Consider the following 13,712-nt stretch of genomic DNA (forward strand, 5'->3'; position numbering starts at 1 on the left):
TCTGGGCTTGCTCCAGCACCTCAATGTCCTTCGTGTAACCTGAATGCAGGCTTAAATGGCTCAGAAGCAGTTTCTGAGGAAAATGGATGTTAAAGGAACTTGCTTGGAATTTTTTGTGTCCTTTAAGTTCTTTGGAAGAAAGCTAGGGCTTATTGTGGAGTTTTGCTAGGGGTATTAGGTGCTGTAGATGTGAAAGCTGACAGGCAGGGCCTTTGCTGTTAGACTCCATGCAGGTTTTCTTCATTTCTCAAGAAATACCTTTCCTTACCCTTCTTTATCCACAGCCATAAGCATTTCCAAACTTACAGCCTTGAGTCTGTGTGCTTTCTATTGCATTCATCAGTAAATAACCTGGTTAAGGGTAATAAAATCACTTTCAGTAACCTCTGTGTAGGTCCATGAAGTTATTTCTGTAATGGGTAAAATCCTATCCAGTCATTGTGAGTGCAGAAGATCCAGGAGGCATCACGAGCAGTCAGATTTTAGACAAGCGTGCCAGTAGATTTGACTTATAGTACAAGCACTCTGCAAGGAGTGTAGAGCTACTCTCATTTTGCCTTTTCAGATCAGCCAGAGCTGCTCTGTAGCAAGGATTTCATGAAGTGAGGAAAGAAGAAATGTGAAAGAGAATCTCTGTTTCAGATGAGCTGAAAGGTGTATTTCCAGTCTCTTCTGTTCACAGACAACCTTAGGAATGGAAACGCATACAAACAGAATCACCAAGATTAGAAACTCTTCACAGACTTCTCCTAAACCAGAACTGCTATTCACAGCTCTCTTGCAAGCACTTAGAGGTGGCTTTGCAGTATCATTCAACATTGCCACATTTCCCCTGTGTGCTGGGGGAAGACCCCAGAGTGAACTCTAAGGATAACAGCATTCAAATCTGACACATTTATGATTTTATTGGAAAACTGAATGGGAAAAGTTCCTCCATCTCATTGCCCAGTGTGTCAATAATGTTTTATGGCAGGAGATTGACTTAGCAGAAACTGGCATTATTCAGCAAGGAGAGGGATGGTTACAGGGGAATGTGAAAAAAGGCACACACAGGAAGACAGGAGGTGAAAACACCTAAGCTATATTTGGGGAAGAGTGGAAGTGATGGTTTGAGAAATTGTGCTGGCATGCTGTCTGCTTTCAAAGGCAGGACTGAACAGCAGAATTTCAGTCTTGCCTCACAGGAACAGAGTCCAGGGACAGCACTGAAATAACATGCTTTAGGCATTAGCAGATTCTGGGATACAAACAGGGGTGGCTGTGTGCACACTCATAATTGTATGTGCACACACACAGAGCATTGTTAGGAGAGACTTCAGGCACAGATTGCTTATTTGGTACAGCAGAGGAGGCTCTTTTAAAGCTTAAGGCAAGCCCTGTGCAGAGTTCTGGTTTTGCAGTGGACATCATGTTCCTTTGCAGGTCAGCTGGATAAAAGAGATGAAGAAATAAGGGTCATAGACATCACACTGGCCAATCCAGGTAAAGTCAGCCAGGTCATGGCATGTATTCTTAAGGAAATACTAATGAAAAAGAAAAAAATAATCCTGATTTGGATGATTGGGGCTGGGGCAAAACAGCCTGGAATTCTTGTGTCATGGTGCTTCAATGCCTATCAGATGTGACTTTTACTGCACAGAGTGAACCTGATGTATTCACTCCCTGTTTCTGCACCTTTAATTTGCTAGACCAGCCTTATTAGCCTAATTTGTACTAATAAATCTTTGTCATAAATTACATAGAGACCTACAACCATGTATTGGTAAGCTAAAACCAAGTAGATTAGTAGGAAAATAAGAAACAAACCTGTTTTCTGTGCCAGTGTTGTAGCTGGTGGACAAAAAGGCTACAACCAGCCCTGACCTTCCAGGTTTCTAAACAGAGCACGTGCCAAAGGAAATGCAGCAGAATGCTTTTGTGCCTAACATGAGGAACTCTGCAAGGATTTCCTTACAAAACTTCAAGAGTTAATAGAATTGCATAATCCTCTGTAATAAGAAAATTCAGTGAAGATGGAGTGTTCATGCAGGAGGAATCTGCAAGCACATCACCAGAAAATGAATGTCTTCTTTCTGTCTGTGAGGAAGGTCCTGCATGGCTGGAAAACGCCTCCTCTTTTATCCAGCCATCGCTGTGGCTGTTTGATTATGCTGCCACAATACCTGGCACACAGCATTTGCACAGCTCTGCAGGCTGGTGAAGTACTGAATAGCAGGATTGTAGCCATCAGAAAAAGGGAAATGCAGACACACAGTGGTTAAATGATTTGTCCAAGGCCATGCAGGAAGCTGAGGGGAGAGGATACAGCAGGAGGGATGAGGGGGGAAAAACATGTGATGACACCACACACACAACACAACAGATTTCAAACATCTTTGGCATTTAGCACAAACTTCAGGTCATTAAATGCTGCTGCTTCTCTCTTTAGGAGAGATATTATCTGGAAGGAAGCAATGACAAAGATAAGGAAAGCCTGAATTCTGTTAAAATTATTTTTGCCACAGATAATTTGTTGGTATTGTATTTTTCAAAGTACTGATTATTTTCAGTCCATTCCAGGAAAAATAATAATGAATAATAATGGATTAATTATGTTCTTATGGAATAAAGTGGCTTCCTTATCCACTTAGCAAGGTGCTTGGGCATTGCACAGACAATTACAAATAAAGTGCAGCAGCAGTAATTAAAATAAGCATGCATTATAAATCCACAACAAAATGCAAATGATTCAAGCCCCAGGATTTAATGGAAAGGTCTAATACGACATGATTTAATTTTATATTTCTTTGGCTATTTAACTCAGAGTAAAATTAATCCATAAATAAAGGTATACTGGGAAGCATACATGATAGGGAAGGTAGTAAGTGTTTCAGCTGCAGAAAAACTTTCACTGCAGAATGTTCTTGTAGCATTTTCTGAGAGGTCCTAATCTCACTGTAATTTTCAACACCTCACTGAAACCTGATGCAAGCAAATCACTCCAGCCTTTTTGACAGGTAGAGACTTCCCGTGTTTTTCCATTTGAAATTCTGTTTGAGGCATTCCCTTCTCAGTTACACTCTGTCTCTTCTTGGACAGGAGGTCATCACAGCAAACCCAGGCAGTCTTTTCCTCATTTCTTGCATTTGATCCCAATTTCCTCCACCTTCCATGCCTTAGCCTTGCAAGGTTAACAACTTCCCCCTGGAAATTCAGTGTCCAAAGTGCTTCCAGTTGGAGAAGCAGGGCATGTTGCTTAAGTTTCCACCTATGATTCTGTGCACTTATTATCATAAGCTTATGATAAGGTTTTTATACTTCTATAAGACCTGCATCTCTATTGTCTTTGTTTGAGGAGAACGAGAATTTAGGAAGGTGTGTACAAGGACATGGAATACAACAAAGATTATTGATATTTAAGATCAAATCCTTGATACTTAAGGAAGGGCATATTTAATGTTGGCCAACTCACCTTAATTAATCTAACATTTTCTTCCCTTCTTCCTGTCAGAAAGGTAAGTGAAATCCCCACAGCTGATATTTCCCATCAGATCTAAGTTCTTAAGGAGAACACACAAGGAAGCACAGCACAAACCATATAAAACCCTACAGAACTAAAGATGGGAGGTAAGAGATGCAAGAATCATGGTCCTGTATTTCCATCTTTCATTCTGATTTCTGAGGGAAGATGGGGGCATTTTCAGTCTCGCCTGGAAGTTAGCAGCTGCTCAAGTAAAGCCTCTCATAACTGCTTGCAAACAGGCTGCAGACCAAAAAGAATTCTGCAGGAATTAGATTAATAATCTCAAAAGAGAGGATAGAATCAAGACAATAATAATGTTCTCATGCATAATTTATAGCAGAGGAAAAAAAACAAAAAGCTTCTCCTGAATGCTTCTTTCACCAGGCTTTTTTCACTTGAGGCTGCATCCAAAACTGTTCAGATCAATGAGATGTTTCACCATCCTGAGTCCGAGCCAAGTCACTATCTGCTGACACCCATTAAGCAGATGGATAAAATGAAGCTAACACGAGAGAAGAGTGCTGCCCACAGTCACACAGGACACTGCTCAGTGCCTGTAATTAGAAAACATTGGAATCTACAGCAGTGTTTCCTCTGCTTCCAGTGAACACTGAGTAAAGTGTTCTTTGGGTTCTCTGGCACCCTCTGGTCCAGCACCTAAAAGCCAGGTAGTGTTGTCTGCAGTCCTGGCATCTGCAACAAGGTGAAGTCCTTCTGTCTCTCTTGTGCCTGTTGAATTGTTAATTCATGTTGATACCATAAAACCAGAAGCAGTGGGAAACATCTCAATTTATAAATTAAGCATAAAGAGCTGAGATGTAGTAAGGGCAAATACTTCACTTTCTTTCAGTTTTGGTTGGGTTTTTTTTCTCTTCAGTTGAGTACAGCTAAACTGCAATGTAAGTACTTAAAACAGCTGCTCATCAGGAGAAGGTACAAATTCTGGATTGTAGCCTTAGTTGAGATGTGTGGTTTTGACACATTTTAAAATCTTGACTGTGTTTGAACTGTGCTACTGCAGCCCTCTGTTATTTACTTCAGATTAAAAGGAATCAAGGTCTCTCTTCAGACTGCACTTCCCCTTTTCATGTTGCTAAATATTACATTATCTTCTGCCTTTTTCATGAAATTAAGCTTTGACCACTTAATTGATTAATTCTAGAGAGCAAAAGCTACTCAGAGACATTTTCTTCAGAGTCAGTCAGGTTTTTGTTTGAGCTGACAATTGTTCAGTCTTTTGTAAATACTGCAGTAAAATGAAAAAAAAAAAAAACTGAATATGATCTTGATTCTCCCAATATTATCTGACAGGCTCCTCCAAATTTCAGAGGGGAGAAGTTCATGTGATCTGACCTTGCTTAAGATACACAGGGAACAAAAAAAGATAAAAAATAAAAAGAAATGGAATCATGTTAAGTGTAATTCATACTCCAACTAGAAGCTTTTTCTGTAATGGTGGAAATCAAATACTGTCAAGAGAACAGCAAACATTCATGAACAGGATGCATTTCAGCTCAGGCTACAATACAACATTTTTCTGATGAGTGGCTGTTTAAAATATTTATGTCAGCTTAGCTCTTAACTGAAGAGAAACAAAAACTTGACAGAATAAGCAGCATTTGTCCCTACCACATTTCAATTCTTCATGTTGGTATGTAGAAGACATTTTCCCTTTGCTTCTAATTTTGTGCTATCAGTATGACTTAACAATTCAACAGCCTCAACACAGGAAAGTTCACCTTGTTGCAGAATTCAGCTTAAAGAAAATAAGACTGCAGCCCATAACACCTGGCTTTTAGCTTCAGGGCTAAAGAAGAAGATGCCAGGGGACTCTTCCTGCCTTTACTCAATTCTTATGTGAAGCAGAAGGAGCCTTTTCTGATCACAGACCCTCAGTGCATCCTGTTCACCTTGACAGTGTGGCTTATTTGGTCTGGGCTCAGGTTTCATAACAGGGCTAAGCAGATGCTGACTTCTCAGGCAGATTAGGGCCAGGACAAATCAATAAAGCATCTGGCCTGATGTACTCCATACTGTATAACCTCATGCAGCTTGGAACATGAGTTTAAGAATAATGTATCTCCAGAAATGCTTCTGGTACTACTGGAAAGATAGAGAAAGGTAGAGAATTTGTCTCATTCCATGATGTTTTGTCACTGTGGTTAATCTCTGTCATGGTTGACAAGTTGGAATATTTTTCTTATCTTAAGTTATCCTTTTTATTTTCCAGACATGAGTAGTTATGCCGTTCTCTACCAGGATAAAGAGCTCCTTAGTCCTAAAGTTTATTCTCTCCTTGAAGGTGACTGATCAAATCACTCTTTAAATGATGTAATTTTCTAAAAACTTGAGTCTTTGGGGTTTTTTGGCTTTTGAGGTAATCTCTCAGCCTTCCTGCTGCACAGCATGGTCTAACCAGAGGCAGCCCAAATGTTTGCTGAAGGGGTCGCTGCTGAGATGTGCTCCTGTCTCTTGTTGCTCATTATTTATGGGGTCAGGCTTTTGCTCAGGTCAGCTTTTGTCTTCAAATCTGCTTGTAGACAGCATCCCTTCTGCTCAGACAGGCTGTCTTGTGACAAGTATTTCTGTGTTCTATTTTGGTGCCTGAAAGAATTTCAAGGAGCATATGAACAGGCAATACTCAAAACTGAAAGAACTTGCTCCAGACTTTTCTTTGAGGAACACTGCAGAATTGTTTCAGAGATTCACCACCAGCTGACTCCACAGAGTAGAACCTCTGCCTCATGCAGAGGACACAAAAGACCCCTCTGTTTTGGGAGACCCATAAAGAGCAGGAGATAGGTCAAATGGTGGCAGATTACAGGTCTAGCTTTTGTGTTGCATGAATTATCAGAATGTGAGGTTAAGCTTGGTGCAAACCATTCAGTCTTGTGAATTTCTTCAAACTGATGGGATTTTGGCAATGGTTGAAACCAATTTGGTGATAAGGCAAGCAGCTGAAAACTCACAATATTTACCTTGTCCAGAGAGAAATTCCCCACTGATTTTCTGACTACCTTATTTGTACACCTCTCAAGTAAGAGCAGCCTAGCAGATCTTTTCAGATAGTGAGCAGAAGTATCTTCTAAAACACCACTACACTCATTTTTAAAAGATGAAATAAAGAAAACAACCCCCACAGCTCACAGCAGCACTGCTTTGTGGTTCCATGCACTGCAGAGATAACAGTTCAGTTACTCATTCCCTCTGCAGTGCTCACCTTGGGAAGTGAAGAAATGGCAAAGGACAAAGGGTCTTGTCCCTAGAGGGAGGGAGGGCTAAGGAGCCACAAAATCTGATGTGAATTGGGCAGCATGGCACACAGGGAGACTGCTGGAAGTGATAGAAGGAGGGACTGAGGATGCACAGGCTGCCAGTCACTGTGCTGGGCAGAACTGAGGCAAGGGGAAGGCTGATGTTTGGTCTGCAGGCGAGACTGCTGTGGCAGCTGTGGAAGAAAAGTGAATGTGCAAAAAGAGGCAGAAAGGTACCTGAAGGGCTCTCAGTAAGCTGAAGAGAACGGCTGAATATTTGTTATAAAGACATGCTGAGTACAGTCAAAAGGAAGAGTCAAAACTTGAAAGTTGGGTTGAAGTCCATTTTGTAAGAGTGTATAGGTCTGGATCCTAAAGGAGTCAGAGCTATTTGCTGATGACTTAAGTTATGATTTGTTTAAAAGCTTCCCATCTGTTCAGGTTTGTGCTCTGTTTGACATTGAAATTACTGCTGGATGGATGTCATAGAGTGGTGATTTTGGACAGATTCTCATTGGGTTTTAACTTTATGTGATATTCTGGGCTTTTTTTACAGAGATCAGCACAAAAAGGCAAAACACAACCAACTGTGACAGAATATATAAAACAGAATGAGCTGCCTACAGACAAATGAAAACAGTCCAAAATAATAGAGACCAATGTGAATCATGACCAAGAAGCTTATTTGTAATAATAAACATGTCATCTGTGTCAGATAAACAAATCACAAATATTTATTAAGATAACAAATGGATTATAAATAGAGAGACATCACAAATTCAGATCATGTCTCTCAGTGATAGTAGATATGAATTAGCAGCCATATCTGCCAAAATAAATCTGGCATTCTCACAGAGTCATCATTTAAAAAAAACCCCAAACAATAGTAACAATAATAATAAATAAAAAGAAAGAGAGTGCAGAGGAGAGGGCAGACAAGCATTGGTTTTTTTTTCCACTAGTATGACATAGTTTAGAGAGATCAGGCTGCATTAGCTCTGCTAAACATGATATAAGCATGACAATGATAAGAAAAAACTGGAGGCAGGGTTGAGGGAGAGGCTTCCCTGGTAGCTGCAGTTCTGACCCCAATCCTATAAGCTGCTCCAGGCAAGCAGGTGCATGAGGCCTCATTTTGAAATCAGTGAGTTCAAGCCAAGCACAAAAGTCTGTCTGGCCAAAGCATCAGCTGCCAACTTCCATTTACCTCCTTCTGCCACTCTTTTAGATGCAGCTAACACTTTATTGATATGGCCTGAGTTTTGATATCATGAAAAAAAATATGATATTTATTCTTTAATTCTGCTTGTGAAATTAAGCCAGTCAGTTTTAAAAGACCAACATTAATTTTCAGGAAGACCTAAATAAAACCAGTTGTTCTTAATGCAAACCTGGCATTAGTTTGTCATGTTGTCCTGAGCTCCTGGAAATGGAGAGGCTGAGATTCTGCAGCAGGGGGGATTCTTCCATAACATACATTCCTGTGTTTCAGACCATAGATTTCAGGTCATAAACAGTACTATACCAGACTGAACAAATCAGGCTGTAAAATACCAAATGTGACTGAAACAATATTGGGCTTGGCATTAATTTTTTTGTATTTCCTTCCCTTCTGTGAAGTTAATGATGTGTCATGCTGCCTGTATTCAAAGGAATGGAGGGACTCTTAATGTGATAGTCTGCCTGTCCTGGTTGGATTTCCAGAGAGGAAAAGGAGCAGAACTATTGCTAGTGCTGGTTCAGATGGAATGCTCTGCAATGAAAAGGACAAGGTAGAATGTTGTGCCACCATTTGCATGACTATCAGAAATACAGGCAAGAGGATGGGGCCAGACTCTCCTCAGAGGTGCTCAGCAATGGGATAAGAGGGACAGGGCACAAACAGAAACACAGGGAGTTCTGCCTGAATATGAGGAAAAACTGGTTTACTTTGAGAGTGACAGAGCACTGGTACAGGATGTCCAGGGAGGCTGTGGAGTCTCCTCTGGAGATCACAGAATCACAAGGTTGGACGAGACCTTGAAGATCATCGAGTCCAACCTGTTCCCTGACACCTCAACTAAACCCTGGCACCCAGTGCCACATCCAGACTTTGTTTAAACACACCCAGGGATGGTGACTCCACCACCTCCCTGGGCAGACCATTCCAGAACTTTATCACTCTTTGTGTGAAAAACGTTTTCCTAATATCCAACCCATATTTCCCTTGATGCAGATTGAGACTGTGTCCTATAGTTCTGTCAATGCTGCCTGGAGAAAGAGACCAACCCCAGCTGAGTACACCCACCCTTCAGGGAGCTGTGGAGAGTGATAAGGTCACCTCTGAGTCTCCTTTCTCCAGGCTGAACACCCCCAGCTCCCTCAGCCATTCCTCACAGGGTTTGTGTTCCAAGCCCCTCAGCAGCCTCGTTGCCCCCTCTGGACATGCTCCAGCATCTCAATGTCCTTCCTAAACTGAGGGGCCACAACTGGACACCAGTTTCAAAACCCAGCTTGATGTGATCCTGTGCAACCTGCTTTAGCAGGGAAGTTGGGCTAGATGATCTGCAGAGGTCCTATCAACCCAGGCCATTCTGTGATTCTGTGAATTAAGCCCAAAATAAAGTCAGGACCTCTCAACTGTAAAGCCCAGTCAGCACAATAAGAGGTAGGTGCTGCCCCAGCTGTCCTCTGGATATAGTGCCACCACTACTAGACCGATTTGAATTTTAAGGGATATTCTTGTAGCTGGTTTATATTTTTATTTTCCTTCTGATAAGTAGGGTACACTCAAAAATCCTTCTCTTCCTTATGTTTATATGATTGGATCCTTTCAGATGCTCACTCTACCCTGTAGCAGTTGTTCTGTGAAGGTCCTGAGCCCTTTGACTCTTCCTTACAAGCCAGATTCTTGCTCCTAATGCTGTTGCACTGGCCTGTGCTGGCCATCTCTGTCCTTTCTTATTTCGCTGCATGCCAGAAAGGCCAAGTCCCTGCTCCACACAGGTGTGGACACATCCACAAGCACCTGTGCCAAAGGCAGGGCTGCCCCAAGGCTTTGCAGGCAGAGGAGGCTGCAGTGCCACTGTTCAGGGCAGGATGCAGCCTGTCTTCAGCAATCCAACCCAGCACCTCTGCCTGCCAGCAAAACACCTGGATAAAAATAGACAGAGGCCTCCTCATACAAACCTACGGGATTTCTGGGCTCAGCCCGGATGCTCAGGACTCAGTGAGACATTCAAGGTCATGTTCACATTCTGTGTAGTTCTGAGGAACAAGTCTTTTGTTGTTGATTGAAGCTCAGCCTGAGCTGGGAGGTTAGGAACTTGGCTGTGTATTCCTGATGAAAACCCTTGGTTCCTGGCTCATTTTAGTGGATGTGCTCACCTACAACTGAAGGCCATGATAAAATAAATGTAGTCATAAGTTGTTTATCTGTCAAACTGAACAATGAAAAATTATTTGTGAATTTGAGATGCACTCACTGAATATTTTTGAGATTTAAAACAATGAGGACTACATTTTGTTGGGTTTTTTCCCTAAGCCCTTTGTCTTTTCCCAGGAACAGGAAAAAATTAAAACCTGGAGTAATCTACAGATGCTTAGCTCTACTACTTTCTTTTAAAATAAACTATGCTGTTTTACTGGCATGTAGAAATACCAATAGAAATACTTACTAAACAAATGCACTGGTTTTATTATGAAACAATGAGAAAATGCTGTTAAAATATATGTTGTGTTGCACACTGTTATTTTGGCCTCTTTACATCACTTTGAAAGGGAAGGGGAATTAAGGGCTGAAGTGGGAGATATGTATCCTACTGCTTTGTAAATGAAAAGAAAAATTACATCTGTAGGTTTGGAATTAAGTAGGGATCTGATGTTATAACACAAATGCAAAAAAAATCATGTTTCTAGAGAAAAATCCTGTGGAATTAACATGGCACCTTGGCATACAGATATTACAGGCAGTTAATATGGCATAATTTTAAGGACCACCAGGACATTTGGCCTGCAGCACAGAGGAATTATAATAGCCTCAAACAGTAAGCTTTGATGTGAAATATTATAATAGCCTCATGTAAGGTAAGCTTGATGTGAATACTGAAGAGCAATACAAAGCATCTGAAAGATTGAAATGCAAAACTAATAATTTCATTGGAAATGTTTAACATATATTTCAGTTCTCATTCAGAAAGCAAATATTTCAGGTAGGAATTTTGAGTTTTCACTAAATTTCCATTTGAGTAGAAACTGGGAAAAAAAATCTCTGAATGTAATGCCCAGGCTCTTCTATGAATCTAGTAATTTGCTTTTATTGCACATATCTGGAAAAAAAAGGTTACAGAACTAATGTTGGTTCCAACCAAAAAATAGCAAATAACTTACCCTGAAACTATGGAAATTTTATTATTTAACAAATACACTGAAAACAATGTTTTGGGGATGTCTTTGGAAAAAAAGCAGAATTTAATTTTTTGGTTCAACAACTAAATCAAATAATCAATTATTTGCACAAACCAACCAGTTTGAACATCCCCTTAAATCCTAAAACAGGAGCTAGCTATTGACAACAAGGACTTTGGATGAACTTCTCACAGGTGTGAGTCTTATTCCCAGGGAATATTGATTTCTGTTATTTAGTTTTTATTTTTGAAAAGATGAAAAATTGTTTCCAGCTTGAAACTAAGTCTGCAGGAACAACCTTTTATTAAAGTGCAAATTTCATTTAAGTACAAATTTTTCTTAATCACATATTACTTAATTTTCTGAAATATGTTTTTAGGAGGCAATGTCAAAAGTACAATTAAATGGTGCAGGACTGAGTCCTAATTGATGGTGACAATAATGAAAATGAATTATTTGCCAAAGGCTTTTTTTTTTTCTTTCTTTCTTTTTTTTTCCTTTGCTTTTACCTCTCATTATTCTGCTTGGAAACAGACTGTCCTAAAATGATTTGAGTGTCCTGCTGTCAGTATTCAGACAAGCATTTGTCAGAATGCCTTAATACACACTGATATTTTCAGTAGGCTTTTAATAGACCACCTTTCTCTCCGGTTCCTTTTAGTCCTAATCTTTAATGTAGGGTCTTGCATCTCTTTTCATTCTTGCTTCTCTTTTTATTACCTTTCCAAATGTATTCAGAAATCCCCTAATTTGTATCCAGCAATTACTTCTGTATTGAAGCATTAAAATGTACATTTAAAAACATTGAAGCTAGTGTTGGAAATGGATAAAATACTATTAAATTTCCTAGTTTAAATAGATGTGATTTAAAACCAACAAAATTTTAAAAGAGCTATATTTATAAAAAGAAAGAAATGTTTTTGAGAATTCCATCTTTTTTCTTCTCCTTTTAGGAATTAAAAGTCCAGAAGAATTACAAACAAAACAAAACAAAAAAGTAATGTCCAAAGCTGGGGGAAGGAGTGCAGTGAATTTTCATCAGAGTGCTGATTTTTATTTGAGACTTTCAGGATGATAAAAAAAAATCAATCTTCAATTTTTTTGGAAGCAACATCTAATATTTAGCACCCACACTGTTCTAAATAAACTTAATGGATGTCAGAATCAAAAGAAGAGCGATCTTCACAATGACTCACTCACATTCTAGCTGGGAGTTGTAGCTGGCTCCTTCCTCCTTGGGTTCACCCTCTTCAGAGGGCAATCAGTGAATTCATGACAACTCCTGCTTTGTTGTGGCAACAGAAGGACAGCCAGCAGTGGGGCTCAGGCTGCAGCAAAGGGGAGAAGCTTTGAGTAGCTGGCTTTGGGCTTGAAAATGAAATGGTGGCCTGTCAGAATTCAGGACATCCCTCAGGCTGTCCTGGATTGCCAGGACCCCTGCCAGGGGGCTCAGAGACCCTGGCACAGAGCCCAAGGCGCCCGTGGTTTTGATTATGACCCATGGAAAAAATTACCAACCTTATATGAAGATCTGCAAGCCACGAAAGTGTAAGTAGAATAATAATTAGTTTGTCATGGGGTGAAAAAATAGATTTTTGGAGTTTTTAGAATGGAGGTTCAGGGGGCAAGATGGAGGAATCTGGGCATGTCCAGCCTTTCTCCTTCTTCTTCTTGGCCTCCATCTTGTGCTGTGATGTTGGCACTTCTAGATTGGTTTAGAGTAGAAGCTCACTGTCTGACATAGATGATGGGAAGTAATTGTAAATATTGTACACGTGGTTTTTAGTATAAAAAGATAACACTGCCCCGGGGACAGGCAGAGTGCCTCTGTCTGACCTGCTGAATGGACCTCAGCAGGCCAGGAGAAAGAATTTTATAGATAAGAAACAATAAACAACCTTGAGACCAAGAACTGAAGAGTTCTGACTCCTTCTTTGACCGCCAGGCTGGGAAAAGAGATTTTCTAACATATCTCGGGATCACTGTGATCAGCAAAAGCCCTGAGAGTAGCCAGGATTGCATGGCAAATAGCTGTGTGTTACAGCATGTGAGGATAAGACTGTGCATGGTTGTCATACAATATATGAAATAGAATGTTGCAGGTTCTGTGAATCTTGTATGTGTTGACTTTAATGGTAAACAAGTCATTTGGGCCTGTTGAGAGCAGGGCTAAATGGATGACCTTAGAATACCTGTTGCTTTTCTCTTAGCCATGGCTGTTCTTAATATTTCTCCCTTTCATTTATTTTTTTATAAAGGCCTGGTATGGGAGGTTTGATCTCTTGCCAGGTAGCCTAGTGGGAATGCTGTGTACAGTTATGCAAGAAGAATGGATTTGATCCCTACCTCCTGTTAGCAGGCTCTGAGGAATCCACACTACAGAAATAAAAGCATTAGCCTGCAGCCACGCTGCTCTGCTGGGCTCCCACACATCTCACTGGGCAGCCAGGGCAGCCCCACTCAGCACTCTATGGCTGGGGGAACTCTGGCAGTGTGGAAAGGAGCCAGAGAATAAAAGAATGTTCCATGGCAGCATGGAACACTGTCCTCATCTGTGCTCCTCTCCAGGG

This window comes from Camarhynchus parvulus, chromosome 1A (genome assembly GCF_901933205.1).
Source record: "Camarhynchus parvulus chromosome 1A, STF_HiC, whole genome shotgun sequence".
Lineage (NCBI taxonomy): Eukaryota > Metazoa > Chordata > Aves > Passeriformes > Thraupidae > Camarhynchus > Camarhynchus parvulus.